Raw genomic sequence first — 25,817 nt, forward strand, 5'->3', positions numbered from 1 at the left:
AAATGTTCAACACATCACAAATTGGAAGAGAACAAAAGGAGCCATTCCTGGAAGTTGTGTAAGAGTGTGGTTAATAAGGGTATACGGACTAGGTTTTCTGTTTGGAGAGTGGTTAGTGAAGTACATAAAATAACTCAACAAATAACTGTTTTGAAATCGGCTGGAAGATTCGACACGAAGTAGAATTCTGCAGGAGAACCATCCTTACAGATCTCCATCCCCCTTTTTACTTTTACTCCAATTAAGCTAAATTTATCTAAAGAACTTAATCCACATTAAAAACAGGCATATTTCTCCCTTCATCTCTCCTTGGTTTTGTCCAATTTTGGCTGAAATTATAATAGGAACACAAACAACCACTTGAAAAATAATTACAAGTGTATATCGAAATTTGGTTGGAATAGACTGCCTGTGGAAAAAGTATCTCTCTTTCCTTTTCTCCTTCATTTTAGTCCGATTACATTGAATTTCTCGGCGGGATCTTCAGTAATAAGCATATTCCTCTCACACAGATCCACTTCAGTCCCTCTCTCGTAGACTTTCAATTTCTGCCTTATGCCTGTTTCGACAGATACTTTCAGACATTGCTCTGCTCAACTGAATTGGCCACTCTCATTTCTCCACTCTCCTCCAGAATCCTAATAATAAGAGCTTCTGCTAATCAACACCCATTTGCAGTCCAGCTCGAAACACGCCGAACCAACTGTTCTGCCTCCTCTTTCATCCTATCTCCCTCTGTTCTTTGGAACAGCCTCCCCACTCTGCTTTCCGCAAAAACAACCTTCAGCTCTTCAGAAATATGTTAACAGATTCCTCCTTTCTTCTTATCCTTTTGTCCAGTCATGGAACAGATATGCTATAAGTCTTGCGACATTTCCTGTATGGTTCAAATGTAAAAAAAATTCAGAGGCCTCTTGGATTTATTTGCTAATTATTATTATTATTATTTATTACGTGACACCTTCAGGGAGTCCAAGGACTCATCGTGGGAGGGTACACTACTCTACTTCACTAAATACATCTCATCCTCTCCACTCCTACTTAATTATCCGACTGCGACACTACTGCCATCTATCGTCACCAACAACAATATTTTTTTGTCTGTAAATTGCGTGTGTTCTGAATGCCGATTTATCTGTACGCGGGATGAAAAACCCAAGTTTCCGGGAAAAAAGCCCTGCTACCACCGTATGAGATCGGTAACGCGCCTTCAACAGAAAAAGCCCATATAAAGATCTCTCTTGTCACGACGAAAATTGAACCCAGGTCTTTTCCAATCGAATGTTCCGCTATTCTTCCAATTGTGCTACGGCGGCTATAAGGATTTAAGGATTAGAATTGAAATTGTCATGCTGTGTCTTGTGGATTTTATCTGTCTCATAGGGCTTACATATCGATAAATATCTAACTTACAGCAGATCGAATTTGATCCTAATGATTATTGTAATAAAAATGACAGCACTCTTGACAACAAATACGGCGGCTTTGTGGAGTTCACTCAGTTAGATGAATGGCTTCTCCATGCCTTACTTACAGCCTATAATATGATTTGTTTTCTTTGCAAGAGGATGCGAATGACAACGGCAATGAAACTGGATCGGTATCCCCAGCTCCAACATGAAAGTAACGATTCTAATTTCATTTCAGATCGCGTTGCAACGCTGGATCATTAATAATAATTGTGAAATATTCCTTTACCATTGGGTGCTTTTCTTGTAATAGAGTTATTTGAACCACGTTAGTGTATTGTCCAGAATACTTGAAGTGCTTATCACAGAAACGAGGGACAAAAAAAATCTATATTAAACTTTGAAGAAACTCAAATGAAAGTTCTGACATTAGCAAAAATGCTTTCTCTTTCAAGCACAAGAGAAGATTTTAATGACAACAAAGGACCGGAACTTCAGTAACCACATTGCAATAAAAGTATGGAATAGCGGGATGCTTCATAATAATGAAAGATCTTGAAGTGGAATTACATAATAACATACCCACATGAAGAGAGAATAAACGTTTGACTAAAGCTAAGATCCTGAAACTCAGCCATATATTCACCTGTTCGGACTTCATTGCACCTCTCTCTCTCTCTCCATCCCCTCCCCAAAAAAAAGAAAAAAAAAACTCACTGCTGACATATTTAGCATCATATGATTTACTCGTATTTTTATTGTTGCCGGACTCTTCACAAATATATTCTAATAAGAGGTGATTTTTCATTACATTATTTATTATAATAGTCTCATCACTTTATCGACCTCGTATAACGACAATGCATTCGTTTATAAAATAGATAGTTTATCTGTCTAAATTTTTCTGCTATTTAGAAAACAGATTTCATTGTTTCTTCTGTTCTGTCTGTTTTCAGAAAAAAGTTCGTTGAACTCTTTGCATGACGATCATTCAAAAAGGCTCCTTGTTGCTTCCAGGTGATTAATTCACAACTAGAATCCTCCATCTCCTATTTAAGTAAATCAGCCAGCCAGCCAATGAGTAGTCTAGTTTCTACTCCATTCTTCAGATGAATCATCCTTCCTATCGTCTGAGAAATGCGAAGGAAATTACTTCCGTATTCACTTTCTCATGTGTGATCTCGACTTGCTCTTTAGAAGGCATTCTCTGCAGTCCATTGTCTCTAGAGAGAGAGAGAGAGAGAGAAAGAGTAAGAGAGCGGGGGAGTAAAGATAACAAGTCCTTTCACGTAACCAGTCACAGAATGACAAAAAAAAAAAAAGAAAGAAAGAAAGAAAGAAAAAAAGAGACTTCGCAGATTATAAAGTAGTAGAGGATTGCCTTGAAGATGATAACGTTATGAATCAAGACTTTTGTTTTGGAAAAGAATTCGCACACTTTTGAAACAGAAACTCTCTTCCTCCTCTGAAACTGGAGAGAGTGATGCTGTATATTCCACAGTATTATAAAAATACTTTCCTCGTGTATTTTTTATATTTGTACAGCAATTGATATTATATACACCTGTGAATAAATGTATTAAAAGAAAAAGATAATGAATATATATTTTTCGTTCTCATCACAGACTAGACGAAATAGACTAGACGAAAAACCCTATTGTTCATTGCATTCTAAACGGAATTCGAACCCAACAAGTGCACCTTTTCGTGTTTCCAACGAAAGAGTATCGTTGCTACACTAAATTACAGAGGCCCTAGATAAGCAAATCTGACAGCGTCCTTTGTTACTTGTTATTTTAATGACATATGATTTATTTATTATTCATAAATTTTCATCTAATAAAAATCCGATACTGTTTATCTTATGTTGTTCTCTTAGGAATCGAGTTTTTTTTTTTTTTAGCAAGAACTTCTTTCTTGCCATTTTTATGGATCGAGCAAGCTGTTACGTAATGTTATGAAACATGCGCTTCAGAATACATTGGATTACTGACTAGTCTACGATAGTCACCGTTACTGTTTCTAGATCTAAATAAATCTTCCCTTGTTCTAATACAATTCAGCGAAAACTAGTCAAAATGGTCATAAAAATTAGTAGACGATTTTCACCAAATTAAGCATGCATTCATGAAAATCTTTAAAACAGTATACTAAAAGTTATATCATATGATTGTGATGTGGAAAAAAAAAAGCTTGGCCTTTCTGGAATTAGCCTCGAAGTTAGCAATTTAACCACACATGCGATCATAAAACTGGTTTAAATTATATATTTATCTAGAAACCTCCATAATTTATTACATAATAAATTATATACAGCGGTAATATTTATCATCCTCTTGAACATGAATTATCTCCTGCAGTGTTGTCAGGTGTACATTCTTTTTATTCTCCCCACCTCTTTTTTTATAATAAGAACTCACTTTGTCTTATACATAAACTAGACTCTTCAGCGTGCATTGCACTCTAATACGTAATATCGCTAAACGTTTTCGTCTCGCATATTGCACTAAAAGCGACACATGCTTGTCGATCATTCTTTTTAACAAAATGATTTATTAAAAAAAAAAAAAAAGAATTTATTTCGGACTACAGCAAGTAGTCCGAAATAAATCCGAAATTTTAATGCGTTTGACATATCTTGTAATGACATCTGATTTATTTATAATCCATCAATTTTCTTCTTCTTCTTCCCTTCACCTATTAGGCCTAGTGGCCTGTTACGGGCTATCCTTAGTCCTTCTAAACCGTACCCGTCCCGAGGATTAGGTGGCTTGCCCTATACCTCCCGGTGTATCCTATGTCTGTAGATGCGTGTGTTCACGGGGCTGGTTTGCCTGCTTGCGGAAAACCCCAGATAAACTGGGGAGAAAAACCTTGCAGTCCTCGCCCAAGACCAGCTAACTTGGCTATGTCTGAGAAAGATCCTTAAGCTCCTCACTTCGGCGACGAGAATCGAACTCAGGACACTCCTTTCCCAGGCAAAAAAATATGGTTGCGAAGCGCATAGCCACTCAGCTAACCACGCGGACTTCCATAAATTTTATCTAATAAAAATACTGTACGATACTGCTTATTTTTTATACTGTTTATCTTATAGTTTTCTTATTCTTCATACGCAGAACAGAGCCTGCTATTGTCATGGGAACATGGAAGTATGACGACATACCCGTTTAAGTATACAACAAAACTTTATTTAATATTGTGTATTTAAAATATTCACTATGCTTCGTATAATCATAATAATTATGATAGAAACTCGATAAGCCCTTACCAGCAGCTGATATAAAATTTAGTATTTGTAAAAAAAAAGTAAACTTATTTTTTTTATTGATATGAATGAATCTGACTTTATATCAAAACAATTTGTATGTGCTGTCTTTATGACAAATTTTTATATAGAATGCGTGTAACGAATATGTTGGGGTTTCTTGAGGAATATTTCTCGCGTATTGTGCCATACAGCTTCATTCTACTCCGTTCATCTTGAGAAGTAAGTTGTATCGTTTACGACGATTACCTGTATGAATTTCAATACGGAAACGGTGAATAAAATAATGTGATTCTTCTTTGTTATATTTTCATCTTCCTAGAATTCCATTTTACTGCGATTATAAATGGCATGAAGGCAATTTTTTTATTCATTTTATATCAGAGATTCCTAACGTTGGGGAGCGAGTGGTGTTGTCAGGGGATGTGTTTGATACCAACCACTTTTTTAAATGGCATATAGAAAACATTTTTAAAATTGTTGTTTGATTAAGTGATTTTAGTTGTCTTGCATTACTATAGAATTCAAACTCATAGAGCTTCGGAGGTTTTAGAAAGTACCCAAAATATTCGTTCCTATAAACACTTCAAATGTATTCTTAAAATTTAAATTCGACGACTTATAACATAACGTCGACTTAACAGCGTCCTAAAAATCAGGACACTGAAAGAATAAAATTAAAACGTTTAAAAATTCTGCTCAAATAGAACATGATTTTCGATCATCAGTGTTAAATCCTCGTATTAGTGGGATATGCTTAATGATAATTTAAAGAAAATTATTGAAATAAATCGAATTCAGCGACATAATTAAAGAATCTTAAACTGAAAAACTAGCAAATGCGATCTTATTTTTTTTAAATTACTTATTGTAATGTCGTGTTTCTTTCTTATTATTATAAAATTTTAAATATTCAAAATTGACCTAAATTTGAATAAAATTAAAAGATTCTCTGCAGTTAATCTGTTTTTGTATTTTCATGGTTGCTCTTGGTATATAGAATTAAAACAGAGGGTCCCTGAACTATTTTTTTATGTTTTCCCATACACGAGAGGTTAGTTGATCAACATATAGTACGTTAATGCCGTGTGTGTGTGTGTGTGTGTGTTAGAACAAGGGGTGTAATTAATTTAATAAATCAGCTTATATCTGTGTGTGTGTGTGTGTGTTAGAACAAGGGGTGTAATTAATTTAATAAATCAGCTTATATCTGTGTGTGTGTGTGTGTGTGTGTGTGTGTGTGTGTGTGTGTGTGTGTGTGTGTGTGTGTGTGTGTGTGTGTGTGTGTGTGTGTGTGTGTGTGTGTGTGTGTGTTAGAACAAGGGGTGTAATTAATTTAATAAATCAGCTTATATCTGTGTGTGTGTGTGTGTGTGTGTAGGCTTATTTACTCATTAGAAAAAGTTTGTATGCAAATTGCTTTGCATACAGATTGTTTTCGTGCACTCATTATGCATAAACATGAACGAGTAGATTTAATTATATAAAAAATCTATGGGAAGGAAAAAACCTTCTATATGAATACAAGCAGTAGAATTCAACTTAAATATTTTACAGTTTATTTTCAATTTTGTTGAAATAAATTGCAATTCGCTGAGTAATGTCTTCTCATTATCTTCATACCATTGGGAAATAACAGTATTAAAATTTAGGCGCTTGTCTTAAATTTTATCAAAAATTTGTTGATCAAAAGTTCAACAAATAAATGAACTGAAAATTATCTCCTTAACTATTTTTTTGGATTGATATTTTAAACCACATCAAAAAAGTAAATGGAATTTTACAGAAGGAGAATATGAACTGTCAGTAACTATTAACACAATTAATAGTAAGTACAGTAAAGGAAGAAAAAAATCGCTTCAAAGATTATGAATCCTCAGCCGAGTTAAAATGTGTTTTAATGAAGTGATATAGTTTGCGCGCGCGCGCGTGTGTGTGTGTGTGTGTGTGTCGGTGTGGTGATGGTAGAAATATTATAAGAGCCTCTGTAGCTCATTTGGTATCGACGATGCCTTTTGGATCGAAAGACCTGGGTTCGAACCACGTTTAAGACCTGAACAATCTTTATTAGTACTTTTGAAGAGTCGTGAGTTTAGCTAGTGTCATACACTGGTGGCAGAGTTTTTCCTCCCTGAAACATGGGTTATTCATCCCACAGCCAGGTAAAAGAAGAGTATACGAAATTTACTTCCAAAAATATATTTATGGGCATGAGCCTAACCACATTTTCCTCTTAAAATTATGTTACGGAAGCTAAGTGTACTTGGTAGATCGTGAACTCTAAGAGCTTGCAAGCACCACTTATGAATGAACAATAGAAATGTCGTTGAAGCATTTCTGCAATGACATTTAAATTAAAAACATATATACTTAGAAAACAATAAAGTACATCAGGGCAGAAGGAAATTTAAACTAGAAACAAAATTTACCTATAACAGACTTTTATATATAATTTAGAAAAACGTGGTAAGGTATACAAAGAATTATTTGAAATTTTTGAATTTCTGGAACGCCTTAATATAAGCCGCTGTGAAAATTAGCTTTTTTCTAGCATGAGGATGGAAATAGCGTAAAACTTACTTCTGAATGTCTTCATTGCAAATAGTATATGATATTGAATATGAAAACTTTAATTAAGTCCAAAACTTACAACGATGAAACAGAAGTAGAATTCACCATCTTAGACATTCATAAGTTGTACATTGAAATACATAGTAACCACATTTTTATTTCCAAATACTGTATATATAATTTTAAGCTCTATTTCTGAAATACGTATCCGAATATAATTTCATAACACAATGACAAACATAGGGGCCACATCTTGAAATTGATTATTATTATTATTAGACCGCTATGGAGTCGAAAAAAAAAAAAAACGTCGCCAGAGGTCGCACACATATAGTTTATCACACCGTTTACCGCGCCATAAATATATTCAAATGATGAAATAAATTTATGTTTATTTCATCACTTATTTTAAAACAACATATACAGGGTCTTAACGTGGCTCTGAGTATATTGTTTTAAAACGAATTTAGTTTATTATTAATATCTAGTAAATTTTATATGTAAAGGGTTCTAGCTGTTAGCTAATACAGAAAAAAAAAAGCTCTGAATGAGGGCGCTGCTAGTTTCCATTAGCACTATCTTCTGCTCAGTATTATGGCTGCATATGTTAGGTAAGTTTGCTGATGTTTTAATGCTACGACTAACACGAAAGGCTGGTATTTGTCAGCATTGGGGGGGGGGGGGGAATGTACGGATATAATGGGATAATAATACCATTAATCTATTAATTCAGTTAACAGTGATTCGTATTAGATTATAAACTGGTTTAATTTATAACTTTACCCAGAAACCTTAGTTGTTCATTATGTAATGATAAATGCGATGTAGCGGTAATATTTATCATTCCTTTCGAACATTAATCACATCTTGCTGCGTTGTCAGACGAACATTTTCCTTCCTTCTTCCTCATCTTTTCCTGTTTTCCTTCCCTAGTCATTAGTAATTTCAGCCTACTTTTTGGATGGCAGTTTTCTCATAAAAGCAACTATGGTAGTAATGAAAACAATTTGAAAGTCACCCTGATTTTTTCATATGATAAATTACAATAATGCAAAAGAAAGATAACATGCTGTAATTAATTATAAAACGATTTTCAAAAGGTTTCTTGATAATTAAAACTCGTACTCATGTTTGGTGCACAGTAAATTGCATTTCGATTTTGATTTTTTTATTTCACAAGACATTTCCGCATTTAATTTGTAAACATATAGTCCAGCTGTAACTTTTGGGACGTATAGCACTGATAATGAGGGCATTGTCATAATTGAATTGTGATATTATGAAGCGAACACTAAAAGGTATTTAGTATGTTTTTAGAATTTCAAAATAAAAGTAAAAACATTTAGAAAGTATTCAAAGTGTAGAATTATGGGTTATAAGTAAAATATATGACATTTTTATTATTTCGAATAATAAAAATAATAATATTCTGTAATTTACTAATAATATACATAAAAAGGCATGCACATAACGTCATGATTCATGATTTTTATTTAAAAAATGTGTCATAACTTCGATATAATGGGAGAATAGTGCTTGAGATAAAACAGTGAAAAAGAGAAGTACATTTATAGTTCCATTTGTTAATGGTTAAAGTTAGCAATGACAATAGATGACGCTATTGCTATGTAGGTCGTATGTCTTTTTTTTTTTTTTGTACTTGTGCCATTACCTCCACCTGCTTGGCAAGGTCTGTAGACGGAGGTCATTCACTAGTACGTCAGTTATGGAACTTTAATGAGATAGATGCTATAATAATCAAAATAAACAAGAAAAGAAGAAATTAAGAGATGCTATTATTTTAAGCTGTATGAAACGTACATTCCAACTTCTTAAGAAACCATGAACAACTTGTGACTTGGTTATTCGATGATGGACTTGGCCTTGCACGACTAGGGTCATCTGTCGGCATCACGCACACTTTCTACTCACCTGCCTTTTAATAAGTGAAGACTTCGGTAAGTTGTATATAAGAAAAGGACGGGAATTTTTTCCTATATCATTTTCCAATCCAAGTAAATATGTGCTTTTTTTTTTTTTTTTAAAGAAATCGGTCTCAAAGGAGTTAAATATTTCATTTATACAATAATTGTTGTCATGAAGGGTAGGAATCATCACCTGTTTCTTTAGATCATATATGGCCTACAAGAGTGCTTTATATTACTACGTTCATAAATGTGCCAATATGATAAATCTTGACTGAGACATTTTTGACCAATGTTTCTGGGACTTATCTCAGATATAGGAGGTGAGCTAAATTCCTTTATTGAAAAGTCAAAGAAAATATACACACATACTAGTGGTTTAAATCATGAACAAAATTTCAGAATAAATATTGTAGTGATGTTTAAGGGCGACTTTGTGAATGACAAACTTAGTCATCACAAATTTAATTTAGGTGTGGAACTAACATGCTTATTGGAAACGGCTTGAAAAAGTTCCATGTTTGGTCTCTAAATCGGAGTTTCCGATTATGTGAAGACCCTCCATAGCTCAGTCAGTATAGACGAAGCCCTTTGTTTGGAAAGACCTGGGTTTGCTACCCGTCAGTGACATGAGGCACCTTTATTAGGTCTCTTTCGACTAAAGGCGAGTTAGCCGGTCCCGGTCCCAGCCATATGCCGGTCCCGAGCCCGGATAAAATTGGGGAGTTGGGAAAAGCAATGGTGAACTACCCTGTAAAAAAATCTCACTAGGAATACTTTGTGGAGAATGCCTACAAAGTCACCTACGGTTGGAAACGACTGAAAGGGAAAATCAGATTATGTGAAAATAACTTAAAAAATAGGAAAGAAAATCCGTAGTACACCTATGGTAATAATGTACTCGTGGGCGGGAATCACAAAAAAATAATTTAGTTAGAATAAAAATTTGCGGTGCAGAAGAAACATAAATCTGATAACAATTTTCTACTTTCTGTGAAGGGTGGGCAGTTTCCAGCTGTCGTTTCCTTTATTTTCCCAACCACGCAATATAAAAAAAAAGCATACTAGACTGGAATATCTAATTAGTAACTTCAGTGGAAGGTGCTGATTCCCGCCATTATCTAGCCATCCTGGAACCACGTCATTAGCGCCTATAGAGAAACTTCAGGGACACACTGTTGATAACCACTGCACGACTACAGAGTGCAGGCACGCGCAAAAACACGTCAGAGATATGTTATATGCGAATGAAAAACTCATTTTGAAGCGTAAACTATTAAAGATGTACAACATTAATTTTTAAACAGACAAAATGAGGACGATGGAATACCTTTACATTATCCTTTGAAATATCATTTCAAACAAAGCATTTTTTCCTAACGTGTAGTTTTTCTATAAACTGAGAACAAACTTTTGATAATTCCTTAACCTTTGGTAACGTATTTCTCATCATTACTTATTTGAAATTATCCAAACCATATACCAGTTTGTTCACATCCTGTTTATCCCCTGTGAAGTGAACTGTTACTACTAGATGTAGTTTTAGTGTAACAACAGTTAAAGTATTCTCTAATCGCAATAAAACAAATATGAGAGGGGGGTTCTGTTTGTTAAAACCTTTAAACTGCTGTTCAAATATTTTTTCAATCGACGACGGAAGCGAAATTAGACAGATGCTTAAGACAGCGGTTGGAGTCACTGAATTGAAACTCGAGTCAAAAAAAAAAAAAAAAAAAAAAAGTTCTATGTGTGGGTGGGTGTGTGGGTGTGCGTGTAGTACTATTGGATTTTCCATAGGCGTGCCTTTTCCAGTACTAAGACTCAGTATTGTATTTGCTATGGTTAAAATGAAAGTTAACTTTTCCAAAAGTGTTTAATATTTTTAACTAAGATGACTTGGTGATGAAGTGATTGACATAGTTTAGCCATAATTAAATTCTAACTGTACAAACAGTAACAAAATAAGAATCAACAGTTTTTGATTCTTTCGAATTCCGTCTATGATACGAAGAACTTTATGAGGACTTGTGAATCAAAAGTGAGTAAGCTGGTCTTATACAGAAGTAGAGGCTTTTTTGTTTCTCCCGGAAACTCCGGTTTTAGTCCCTCGAAACAGGCCAGGCAACATACAGATCTACAGATCCCGCGAGAAAACACACGCACACGCACGCACGCACGCACACACGCACGCACGCACACACACACACACACACACACACACACACACACACACACACACACACACACACACACACACACACACACACACACACACACACACACACACACACACACACACACACAGAGATCTACAGACATACAGACATAGAATACCATGGGACAGGGAACACAACTGGAAACTACCTGATTCTCTAATAATTCCTTGGTAAAATAACATAGCTTCCCCACTACCCACTAGGTTGACCGAAAACACATACATTAAGGTTCTCTTGTCGTTTAATTTTAACCAAAAAAATCTCTGGGAGTGAACAAGAAAGGTATATGATACTAGTAAAGAAGTGTAGTACAGAAAAAGGTTTTTTTAACCCGATAATTGTGTGGTCTTCATACTAGAACTGTCAAAAATTTCAAATGAGAACAAAAATATACGAAAACTGTAATATTTATTTCAATTTATTTTTTGATGTCCCATGTGAGTTGGAAGATATTTTTATTATACAAAAATGCATTATTATATTTTATTATTATATTATAAAATGCTCAGATGTATTATATACATCTGAGCATTTTGTAGATGTATATAATATAATATATATATATATATATATATATATATATATATATATACAGGGTGTTCGGGATAAATTTGACATATTTATAATTAATTATATTTTTCCGTAAGTTACATGTATTAACACACACTTCTCTTCATTTAAAAGTTTGGACCCTTCTTCATTCATATACAAGATGTCAGAAAGGATGGATAGCTGGAACCCACCTGAATCATGGAAGAGAATAACTTGTATCATGATGATTCGTGCCCGCCATCAAAATAAGGATATTACGACTGCTGCCCAATGCTCCCTGAATACAGTAAAAACAATCAGGCATGAACTAGAGACTTGCAATGGTGACTACGAGGATGTAGCAAGAAGAAAGATCCCTAGCAGACGATCTGATTGCGTTCGTACAGCAGAATTCCTCGCAAATCTGCAGGAACAGGTGTTGAAGAACCCTGGCATTGGAATTCGGGCTTTGTTCGTGGAGTTGCTAACTGTAGTCAAGCCCTGGATAACAAGGGTAGCCAATGGTAGGCCGTATGTATGGCAGCAGGATTCGGCCCCTTGCCACACCTCTGGGAAAAGTCAAAAATGGTTGTCTGAAAATTTCTACGACTTCACCAGTCCAAATGTTTGGCCTCCAAACCCCCAGACCTTAACCCCATGGATTATTTTGTATGGGGCGCAGTTGAAAAAGACACCGATCGCACTTCCAGTAATACAAAAGCCCAGTTAATGGATAAAATTAAAACAGTTTTTGCGGCCCTTCCCAGGGAGACTGTAGCATCAGCTTGTTCGAGGTTCCGAAGCAGAATTGAAGCTGTGATCGATGCTAATGGTGGTTATTTTGAGTAAATCTTGTTGATAATATTGTAATTAATATTATATATATACCCTGTATTTCTATATTATATTATATATATATTTATATAAATAATATAATATAAACATATTATATTATATATAACATATTATATATAAACATCTTTATATAAATAATCGAAGTGGGAAATGATATGCATTTATCGTTGACTGATATTCTTATCTCATTGTATTTTATGATTTTTCTGTTGCTGTCTTATTTCTATTGTCCTTAATGGTAGTCCATCTTGAAAAACCATTGCATTCAATAAGTATGAGTTGTCCCTGATCTCACTCATTGCTGAGGAAGGAGTGGATCCCTCCTTTGAGAGGAGGGATCCACTCCTTCCATTGACCTAGTCCGTCTTGAGAAAGATGGACTAGGTCAATTTATTCGTGGAAATATATATATTTCCATGAATAAATGTGTAAAGATGAAAGATAATCACAAACATCCATGTACAAGGTAGAATTAAAATCAGCAACCTTTTGTCTGGAGAACGGATACTCTATCTAGACCGGCGTTATATTGACTATCACTCGCATAATGCTCTGTCCTTGAGTGAATAAATTTGTCTGACTAACATATCTTTTTCTAATTCCTGAATATTTTTAATAAACAGAGTAATGTATAAATCAAATAAAATCACATAAATACCGAATTCTCTTGTAACCAGCAGTATGAACCGTGTACGTTATGAGTAATAGAAATGATAAATAGTTTTACATACAATTATATCTAGGAATGTGTATGTGTAAATTTGTTATAATGTTGCAAAAAATGAGATAAAAGTACGGAATAAAAATTCTGGTGGATCTTTACAGATGGATTAACTTTTTTGAAGGATGCCATAATAAAAGGACTATGGAATAATGGCGATTTCACTATCCATCCCTTGCATTACACGGGTGTTTCTACTCGTGATAGGAAGAAGAGTACAGTCGGTTGGACTTTCTTGTTTTTGTTTTTCTACAGAACAATTTATTATTATTATACCTCTGTGTAAGTAACATGGTAATACAATTTATTGTCCTTAACAGCGATGTCAAGCATTACCAGTTGCTTTTACATAATGAGGTTACAAAGGGTCGTTGATGAATGCATTATAATAAAAGGCTTACGATGGCATACGGCAATGAAGTCCTATTATTGTTTCGCCATGTCTATCCAAGACCCTGTTTTTTCATGGCCTGAAGTTTAATAGCATAGCTTTATTTATTTGTTTGTCTGTTATATGCCGCAGGGTGACATAATTTAGAGAGTTTGTAAGATAATTACTAGCCTGTAATTATAACGTTAATTAAGCATGTGTGCTGTTCATTATATCGTTTGTGCCGGCGCATTTATGTTAGACTGCAAGGATGGAAGAGAAACACCCTGGAAAATTTATATCCACGGTACCATGAATGTGAATGAAACAAACCGGAATCCATTACTTTTTTTAGCCATTTTGAAATGTCATCACATTTTTTCTTCCTCTGCTTTCAAGCCTATCGTCATTTCATAAGTCTATATTTTGAATATAATTGGCTTTCAAATCATTCATTTGCAATACTTTGGCATCTCTTGAGGAACAGCGATTATAAAGGTGCTATTAAAAGAATTAACATATTCATCCAGAGGAAGCATTATTGAGTTTATCCCGTAAAAACTGATTTAATCGAACATAATCAATTTCAAAAGAAATTTTGCGAAAGACTTAGTGGTACAAAGCGTCTATAAAATGCGTTTTTCTTAAAGTTAATGGAATTAATCATCTGCATTTTGACATCGGACTCATATCAACGAAATCTGTCGCATTTGAGAAATATTAAAGTACTGAATGCTTTTCCTATCTCGAATCTATGTGAGATTTCGACTTTTTTTTGTTAAAAGAGTTTTTATGAATTTGCAGACAGTATGCAGTCAAACGGACTGTAGGATGAAAGTGCATTTTTAATGTAAATAACAATTAAAGTGTGGAACCTTATAGGGGTTGTAAACCTATCATATATTTATTATCTTGGGGAGGCAAAGAGTTGCGTGATCCAGTTTATCTACTCTTGAGACGACATAGTCCGTCTTCAGTCTGCTTCTCCTGGCCTCCCGTAAGCAAGACAACTAAAATCATCTACTACCCAAAAGCGAATGCTTTTGGGTCGTAGATGTGGACATCATCTACGACTTTTCCACATCATCCACACTTTTGCGTCGAATCCCACTGTGGACATTGATGTCCACAGTGGGATTCGAAGACAGCTTGCTGTCGAAAACGGAGGTAGCATCCACACGACCAACCAGACAAATTACGATATTTGCTAAATTATGTGATATAATTTGTATTTTATTTATTTTTATAACATATAAAACAGTTTGCATTTAAGCAGTAATTTCAGTATTCAATAATCATCATATCCTTGCGTTGGGATCGCTACTAGAGGTGTAATCTACTAAGGAGGTAGTAATTTGTGAGAGTTGAAGCCATTTAATAGCCAATTGCGTATATATAGTTCTAAGAGGGAGAGGGAAGCTAGTGAAATAAGATATATAAATAACTTTGAAAGGATAATGGAGAAGTTCATGCAGTACAAAAACGAATTAGGAAGTCAACTGGAAATTGTTTAACGAATCTACGTACTCAAGGATACCGGAGCAAATTTTCCACATCGCATGCTACCCGATCCTTCTTCCATATGCCAGAAATTTTAACAGAAAATCTTAAGCGAAGTTTTATATGCATAATTTTGGTTAAGTTTATCAAGAGACTGCGAGAGTTTGGAGATTAGCTTGCTTAAATCGGTATGTTATGTTCATAGCCTTCATTAATGAGTGATATTCGTTATCAAGTAGGAGTTTGCTGTCAGATGAACCTTCTTGATTGCTATGTTATTTCAAGCCAGGAAATGCCCTTCCCTAAAAACATCTTCCACAAATAACAAAAATCAACTTCTCTGGGTAAAATATAAATAAAAATAGGAATAAACGATTCCTACTAAAATTATATTCAAACATGACATGTACTTTGTTAAGAAGGGCCTAATACTATATACTAAAACTAAACGTTTAAATTGTGTTTGATTTGTAGAAAAAAAAATGCACTCCTACACGAAATGAAAGTACAAATATCTATCCCTGTGACCTTTCACGAACTTGGTGACCTTACGCAAATACTTCGGCAAAATTCCTTGATACCCGTATTCCATTGGAGGACTTTTCTTCCCCTGAATGCAACACACATCTGTATGCCAAAACCAACAAATATTGGTCGATGAATTTCACTGACATGTGAGGTGTTGGCTGGCTTCACGGCATGATAGATCAATAATTATTATTAAAATATAATTTAGAGTTCAGCCTGTGTAACTCAGTGGATGTGGCGTTTGCATACCACGGCACTTGGCCGCACGAAGAAAGACTTGATCTCGAGTCTAGTCGGCGACTAGAGGAAATTTTCTAAGCCTTTTTTTCGACCGGTTCCCGAGTTAGTTGATCTCTGGCACGGGCAAGCGGATTTTTTCTCCCGGAAACTCGGGTTTTTCGTCCCGTAAACTCAAGAAAATCGACCGTAGAACCCACATTATTTCAGACATTAAATACGAGAGTTAGGGTTATGGACCACGAGATGGCGGCACTTGTTGAGCCGTCACTCTTCAGTGCGTGCCGCTTAATTAGTGATAGCCTTGGGCCAGCTATCTCTGATTGGGTACCAGTGGAGATTGAACTTCCCACTCAGTCTCCAAAAGTTAGATAGGGCTAAAAACGGCATCGCCTATTCCCTATATATACGGGAATAAAAAGGCGTTAGCTGATTTATTTATTATTTTTTTTCTTTCTCCTCCACTTCAAATTTTAGGGGGATAACCTTGATCAGTCTAAAGGTAGCGTGTAGGAAATGAATTATATATATATATATATATATATATATAATTTATTTATTTATTTATTTGTAAATGCAGTTTATAAATGCGCTTTTAGTTTATAAATGTAGTTTATAAATACGCTTTTAATTTACCATGACGTTTTTAGTTAATTTACCATGATTGTCAGTGTCACTAGCTAATACTGTTGTTTCATTCATTCTACAAAATGAAATACATTCATTAAAATCCCCGGATGTCATCGAAAAAATTTCCCATAGATTATGGAGCTTTTTTTTTCAATATATTTTTTCGATAATGCACGAATAAAAAATTTAATATTTATGTTTAAAAAAAGGACTTGCTTTTTTATGACATAACACGTAACTGAACTTATACAAAAATGATATGAATTTTCTTCTGTCGAATTACAAAAATATTAAAAATTGTCTTTATAAAAAATATTAAAATTGTCTCAGCATTTATTGTTATTTCCAAAACAAACAAATCGCAAAATCAATGAAATAACTCACGAAATCGATAAAATAAATAATAAATGAAATGTCGTCCTGGTGGCCAAGTAGTTAGCGTACGACCTCTCCAACCAATAGGTTGAGGTTCGAATCCCGACGTGGATGTTTGTGATTATCTTTAGGTGGGAGATGAATTTCATTGCACAGTGTGAGACCACCTCCCTGCTTACTGGAGGCCTGCAATGGGGTGAAAACGTTCTGTTTGGTCTCTAGAGCAGGGTTTCCAGACTATCAAAAAAAAAAAAAAATTTAAAAATATATAAAAAGTTGATAAAACTGAAAAAAAAAAAAATCCTTAGCCTACCTAGAGTACAAATGTACTAAATTTACTAATAAGCTTTGGTGGGTGCGATCCACATAAAAAATCTAACTAAAAGCTATAATCCCTTAGTGATATGGGTGAGCTACAGGTTAGAAAGGTGAGCTACAGGTTAGACTTGAGGCCTCCAATTAAGCAGCATAGTTGTCTCATACAGCGTGATGAAGTTCTATCACTGAAAGACATTCAAAAACATTCGAGTCCACGATGGATTTCGAATTGATACGAGGTGTGGTATCCACTCGGCCAACCAGCCATGCAATTACTACTGTAATCCTTTGCTTGTTGCTTGGGTTATTTTCAGTATTTCACCCTTGCTTCCAACCATCCAAGGTCTTTTGTCCATGAGGAGATGTCCTAACGGAAGTTCAAGCGATCTCACAAAGGAATATACCGAAATGAATGACGGACTCTTAACGTTACATCTGATCAATATGCACAACGTTCATCCTCATTCTAGGTCGTGCATGTTTCCTGTTAGCTCTTTTTAAACAAGTGCCTTATTAAAAAAAAAAATATGTGCTGACGTGTCAAGTGTGTTTGTTTTGTTCTGTCTGTTGATTAATGGCATATTCGTTATACAGCTGCAAAGGTGCGGTGAATAGTGACAGAAATGGAAACATGCGTAGGTTTCATAAAATCCAATTTTCTTAGACGTGCCTTGATTGATGTTGTTCGAGTTCTTTCCTTGTCATGGTGTGAAAGAGGCATTGAAACGGACGCCCCAGAGATTGTGTTATTGTAAACCACATGTCAAAGTTCAAATCCAAATGTCTGCATGGGTCACCATTAAATGAAACGCATATTCGTGTCATTCCCGAGAGGAGTACCTCGGCACCCCCCCCACCACCCGTGTGACACTGATATTTACTAAGGCTTACAAAATGGAGTCTGATTTCATTTCACAGATAATGATATTTATTACAAATAAGAATGTTTTGACAGGATATAGATATGCGAAACAAACATTTTTAGAGATAGCATTATCAGTATGACTTAAGTAATAATATCACTAGCGGAGTAAATGCGATTTTTGGACGACTCCCTGTTGTGAGACTTTAGATGAGCCCTTGAGAATTTTTTTGGATCCTCTCATAGCCTAAATTAGGTTTACCTTACTTCGAAAATAGTTTAAAAAGTGTTCTCCGTTTAGTTTGAGGCATTCATCTGAAGATTTGGCATAACTAGCACTTTATCCGCGCAAAAATACCGACTTACTAGCAATAGACGTTAGATGAGCCCTTGAGAATTTTTTTGGATCCTCTCATAGCCTAAATTAGGTTTACCTTACTTCGAAAATAGTTTAAAAAGTGTTCTCCCTTTAATTTGAGGCATTCATCTGAAGATTTGGCATAACTAGCATTTTATTCGCGCAAAAATACCGACTTACTAGCAATAGACTCCTAGCATTGTCGATGACCAGTTGAACTAGCAACATACTTATACCTGTGTTTGACGGAAGTTATAAACGATAGTTATTGTCAATATCTCTCTGAGTTTACGAGGCATGACTAAATGTTTTTGTGCACACTCACGTGACTTATTGTTATTTGTGTGACTGATTGTTCATTGAAAAATTTATTGCGTATTTATATATGTCATGCAGTCGAGTTGGTTTGTGTTTAATCAATAGTTTCGTATAAAAAAGGTCAGCAACAAAGACTTTTCTTTCTTTAAAATAAATAAATAAATAACAATCGTTCGTTATTCACAATATTTAGAGGGAGAGAGAGAGAGAGAGAGAGAGAGAGAGAGAGAGAATGTTTAGAATATCGAAGTCAATATTTAGTATAAAATCAACATTAAAGGCCTTTTATTTAATACCAGCCATGATTCTAAAATACTCAAAACATGTAGTGACCTAGCATCATTTTCGTACCATTTAAACACAGAATCATTAGATAATTTACTGGAAGTTAAAACTTTGGGAAGGCAGCCATAGCAAAGAAACAAAAAGGGTTTGTTGAACTATTGGCCAAAATTTCGAAACTTCCGAAGTTTCTACACACATTCGGCTTTGAAATAATGGTCGATTTTTAATATTTACTATTCCTATATAATTTACGTCGCCGAAATGAGCCGTATGGCCCATTCTTTGATAATTAATATTCTGTTTTAAGTTCTACCATTTTTCACTCTTCAAAAACTTATGATGTCTCCAGACAAGTTGACATCTAAAGAAATTATATAGATGAATTAGAAGAGTGAAAAGATGTAATTTAAAAGCCAGTCTTTCCACATGAAAACGAGAACATCTGCCAACGGTTATGACAGGACAGAACTATTCCCTGTCACGGACTGAAACCCATCAGGTTCAGTGACAAAGTGTGTCTCCCAGCAGAACTTGTGGTGATAACATAAAACCAGTTAACTGAAACAAGTCTTTCTATTCAACCTGATTTCATTTCACTTGTTTGTTTGTATAAAATATTGATAAAAAAGGATGGGAAGACATCAATATGGATACAGTGTCAAAAGTTTTAAAATAGAATGATTGTTATAAAACTTAGCCAAATAAAATACAAAATCCCAGAGACTGGAAATAGCCAGCACGAATGATACAGCATTCCACTTAAAGCTCTTGAGCGTCCAAAAATTATCCTATTATTTTCTTGTAGCATAAATTTAAATAACAAAATAGAAAATACTAGAAAATTTCTCATATAACGATTACCTTAAATCATATCCTGTAAATTGTGATTTTTATTTAGCATTTTTTATCATCTCCGTACACACGAACGGCTGCAAAATCTACAGTACAACAGTGGTGTGAGGACAAGAGGTTAAAGGAACAAGTAGGAATCTTTTCGATGGGTTTCTTGAACACCGGGAAGTTATTGTCTTTTGGGACGAATCTGATAAAAAAAAAAGGCGGCCAACAAATGTATGTGCCAACATAACCTGAGTTTGTGATAGCTGGGTCACATACCTACTAAGATAGATCATTTAATAAATTACATATTGGCAGTTTATGCAGGATTTTCCTGTTTGGAGGGGTTGGGGGGTGGGATGGATCAACGGGTCTGAATTTTCGAAGGAGAGTATAATTTTATATAATTTTTCTGCGCTACTGTCCATCACTATTCTAAAATTCAAACAAATTAAAGCGATAAATCATTATTCTTCTCCTGATCAGTCATTTTCACTTTTCCCTATATAAAAAGTTCATTTCTTGTGGATTAAGCTAGGCATTACGTCATGCCACTATGGTTTCTGAGTGCACACTGTAATCAGTGCATGTTCCACTATCGTCCAGAAAGATATCCTTGATGAATGTTTTTCTTAATGTACATTACGTTATTAAGAAGAACAGGCAATTACGTGAAATTATCACTGAAAGGCAATTATTAAAGATAATTGATAATTAACTGAAAGATACCTCAGCAAAAAGGCTCTAAGTAGTATTGCATATTACTGCAATACGTACTAAAGGATCTCAATTTAGAATGGCAATATTACAACACAGAGGTATATGTGTCGTGTGATGGGATTGGTTAAGTTCCTTGGCCTTTATCCTTGCCGATATCGTGCTTGCTTTGTGTGTGTGTGTGTGTGTGTGTGTGTGAGAGAGAGAGAGAGAGAGAGAGACGTTTTATATGAAATTATTATTTTCTGCAATTATTAATTGCTAAAAATTAATAATAATTTCATATAAAACTATGATTATATCGATGATTATTTTATATCGGAATACCATTTTTAGTTGTCATTATTAGCACTGCTAATATTCTACTAGTATTCTGAAACTTAATGTAAATAGAATTTAAAATTATGTTTAACGAATCACCAGGAACTGCTACAAATATCCTACAAATACTTATATCCTATTATACACTATAATGGATATAAGTATTGACATAAATGCAGGAGAAGGAGGTGTAGCCACTTGAGGATATTTTCTTTTCTTAACTAATGGTTGTTCCCGTACTCATCACTTTTTTTTTTTTTTTTTCATTTTTCGCCAGTTTTCAACTGGGCTAAGAAATTATCATGTCAGTAAGTAAGAAACAAGTAATATGTAAGGCATTCTTTTAAAATAATATAATGCTTTTTTTAAGGCAACTCATCATTGATCAAAATTAAAGATTGCATTAAATATGCTTAGCTTTTAATCTGTCCAGCGGATTTTTTTTTCCCAAACGTCAATTTTTTTTCTCCACATATAAAAAAAAATTAAATAATTTTCTATGTATGGAATATTTTCATCATTTATTATGTTTCATCTTTTGATCTATCTGCTTATGTTTTTGATAATGATTCCGACATAATTAAAAAAATAATAAAACCAAATATTAACGTTCTCAATTCCTCTGCCAAAACCTATCTAGAAATCTATATGAGGAGGAACTGCTGGGGAAGATAGATTTATATCAGGCGTTTTTTTTAGGAGGGATACTGAACAGAGATTTTATGCAGTATTCGTATTTTACAAAATAGGTTTTTTTTTCTGTTATGAGAAAATAGCAACACGGTTCTTTTTTAACTAATTTAAAATCCCTTTCTAGTTTGGATTCAACACTGAACGTAAAATAACTGGAAACACATAGATAGTGGTGCTAACATTACAGAAATTCGTCTTTCTTTTCTTTAGTACTTCCAAACTACTTGAACTAATAATAACACTATATTTCACATTAGAATATATTCTGAAGATGTGATCATATTAATTACAAAACTGTAAAAATAAATAAATAAAATAATTTAAAAAAAAATAGATAAGCTGACTAACAAACCAAAAAATCTTAAAGTGATATTAAAATATACACATGATGATTCGTTCTCTTAAAGATGTAAAAAAAAAATGTTAACTTACCAAAGCGATACGTCCACTTCAGTTTGCTTTATCAGAACTGTCTATTCTTTTTCCTTCTTCTTGTGGAGGACATACTCGTCGTGTATTTCCTTGGAAACGCATTGAAAGTGTGATGATCTTAAGCCTAATTTTCCTTTTGATGATTCTCTTTCCTTTCGTCTGCCCGACGCACCTTTCTCTGTCAAGGCAAGTCTGCCACCACCCTTCAAAATCACCGCGTGTAGACTGAACGTAAGAGTTGCGAAGCTATATCGGGACGCTACCTGAGAACATCACGTCGGACGTTACAAACTGGTAAGGTGCGCTTCCGGCAATGCAGGGCATCATCATCATCACCTGTTCGTGATGCAGCATAGCGAAGGGTCGACTTTCGGAAAGTAGGTCACCGTATTTCAGCCTAACTGATTTATAGTTATAAAGAGAACCAATTACAAAACTAAATAATAGAAAAGAAACACACTGAAATAAAAAAAAATAAGAAAATACATTTAATTGTTTTATTCAATTCAACCTTGATAAATACATAAATGACATCAATAGCGCTGTTATCAATACTGTAACTTTCTCCCGATAGGAAAACTTCAGACCTACAGTTTTGCTTATTATTTATAGTAGGATAAATATAGAGTGGATAACTACAGGCTACAGATGATGCATATTCATTGTTACGTATGCGAAAGAATTCACATTGGCCGGATGACTTTAATAGTCAGAAAAATAAAAAAAAGAGTGCGACTATAGTGACACCTGGCTGTCATCCAAAGAAAATGTTTGTGTTGATTCACTCGTCACTGATTCATCAGTTTCTTTTCCCTTTTTTGTTTGTTTATTTGTTTATTTATTTATGTATTTATTTATTCATTTTATTTATTTTTGCAGGCATTTTAAATTTCTCACTGAAAATTTCATCTACAAGGGAAACCGTTCATCTCGATGTCTTCGTATACAGTTGAAACCGGTGAGTATTCTTAAATATGTCAAATTACTTTTATTATTTTTTTTAATAATTTGTTTGAATAACATAATTTCTCATAATATATACGGGAACTGATTTATACAGGTACAAAATTAGAAATTTTATATGACAGATCTGTCTGATTGTTTTTAATACCTGTTTCTAAAATACAAACTATCAAGATGAGGGTTGTCCGCGTCCTCTGTCGAATCACGGAAATTCCGCATTCTGTTTAGTAATGAAAGTAAATAAAAAAAATAGAAACCTCCATCTCTAACATATAAGAAGTTGTTAATAATAATAATAATAATAATAATAATAATAATAATAATAATAATAATAAACTGATATTATGAAAGTAAATAATCATGAGTGATACATAAACTATTCACAACGCGGTGCTGAAAAGTAATGACTTCATTTATTTAAACATATATACAAAATAAACCAACGACATCGTGAACCATATTATTCTCACTTACTAACTTTTCTTACAGGTGTTAGTGAAGACATTATTTGAAGAGTTATAAATGAAGAAACATTTCGTCTCCAAATAATAATAATAATCTTCAATGATAAAAATTTTATAATTCGAAATCTTATAGGTTTCTGAATTATAACAGTCAAAATAGCGCAAAGGAAAACACCGATGCGAGTGCGTATTGTACACAATGGAAGGAGTGAGATTTTCACTGTAGAAAAACAACAACCGAAAATTGCCACTTATCCGCGAATAAATGCTGTTTACAGTCTAGACTTCACTATTATTCGATTGGCTGTATGTGTCCGGGATGATCTCGGACATGATTCCTGAACGGAGTAGGCGGGAGTGCCCGAACAGCAACCATCGATGTGGCTTGCAGCCGCGGATTCTCTGAATCGCGTTCACGAAATGATCAGAGCCTCCGTAACTCAGTCGGTATAGACTTTGTTCGGAAAGACCTTGGTTCGATTCCCGTCCAAGATGTGAAAATCTTTTAATCTGGTCTCTTTCGAGACTAAGGTGAGTTAGCCGCTCTCATATGGAGGTAGAGGATTTTTTCCACCGGAAACTTCGGTTTTTCGCCCTTCAGAAGAGGCAAACCAGTCCCCTCAATACACACGGACCTACAGTCGTAAATACTTAACCCTCATGAGTAGGATCAACCCATCCTAAGGGACGGAGGAGATGAATGGGGGGAAAACTCCATACGAATAAATAAATAAATAAATGAAATGATTACAAATAATCGTCACGCTTTGTAGTAGACATTAACAAAGGAAGCTGACATTTCGTGTGAGCGATTGAAGACGATGATTGCTGATCTAGGATAAGGTATGATCTTGAATATGGTAAAGAGAGCCAATGATGGACTTATCCGCGATGGACTCCCCGAATTCTCACCAGTGAGCTGACAGAGCAGAAGTTAAACTTTAGAGAAACGGTTTTGCCTTACTGGATGCAAAAGTTAGATTTATCATTTCACATCTGAAAGGAAGAGACAGCATACGAATACTGTCGCAAATATTCGCCACCACCAAAGAAGCTCAAGATCCCGTACTCTTCTAGCAAGGTTGTGCTCACTGCTTTATGGATTGGACTCTGTATGGTGTAGTGTATTCAGAATTCATGTCTTCTGTCATCACCATTGACTCTGAATGTACGTTTGAAATCGACACAATTATAGATGCAGATGCGAAGAGTTTGTCCTACTAATATAAAGCATCCAACCCCACACACAAAGAGAATTAACGGAATAGTTGCAGAGATTCGCCGCCTTGGGTTCACTGTATTAGGACACCCACCATACATTCCAAACTTGGCCTCAACTAAGTTCCATTTCGTCCTCAAACTGGAACAACACTTTATTCAAGTTTCAGGAATCCATCTCGTTAGAAATTAACTCCTAATGCTTTAAGAAGTGTGTGGACGTAAGTATGTTGAAAATAATTGCGTAAAACTGCAGAATAAAGTTTAAGGAAAGTAGTCATTCTTATCCGAATGAAAGATCTATTCTAGTTATCGAAAAATAAAATGAGAGAAATCAGAAAAAAATATAACAAACTATAACACACGACACGCGTCACACCGTAGATAATTAACTTTAAAACTTTTTTTTTTTTGCAATATCGATGATTATGATAAAATCAGTAGTGTCCTAATTTTTGAATCGCCAAAGTAAAGTTTCCAATAATTTTCATAATGATTTTATTTCTCTTTAATCACGTATTTTTTTTCGTAAAATGTCGCGGACCACACGCACAAATTTTGTTCGGTCCCTAATGGGATTCGTAACTCCCCATTTGAGAAAAAATCCTAAATAATTGTTTGTGATATAAATATTCCAAAGAATAACAACAAAATAAGGGACAGGTCTGCTAGTGATGCGATTTTTTCTCTCTCAAGACAATCCACATCATGGAAGGTTCTGGATGTATACAACATATTAGTACTTACTCTAATTGACACAACTGTTAAATCAGTTGGTATCGAAGAAGAGAGAGAGAGCGAGCGAGAGAGAGAGAGAGAGAGAGCAGAACTCAATATCATGATCCTTAATCCTAATAGATATATATTATTGTCTAAATTAGTTTGAGTTCTGCGA

The 25,817-nt window shown here is 34.5% G+C and overlaps 1 protein-coding gene across 1 annotated transcript in view; it reads right to left on the reverse strand.

Moving 5' to 3' along the window:
• LOC150108385 (U-scoloptoxin(01)-Er1a-like) overlaps positions 1–22,412 on the reverse strand; it is a 74,049-nt gene extending 51,637 nt beyond the window's left edge. Inside the window, exon 1 of the mRNA XM_090415792.1 lies at positions 22,278–22,412. The gene's annotated coding sequence lies outside the window, so the exon portion shown is untranslated. The remainder of the gene's footprint in view (positions 1–22,277) is intronic.
• Positions 22,413–25,817: the final 3,405 nt, after the last annotated feature.

This window comes from Typopeltis vanoorti, chromosome 3 (assembly GCF_054136105.1).
Source record: "Typopeltis vanoorti isolate ZY-2024b chromosome 3, IOZ_Tvanoo_1.0, whole genome shotgun sequence".
Classification (NCBI taxonomy): Eukaryota; Metazoa; Arthropoda; class Arachnida; order Uropygi; family Thelyphonidae; genus Typopeltis; species Typopeltis vanoorti.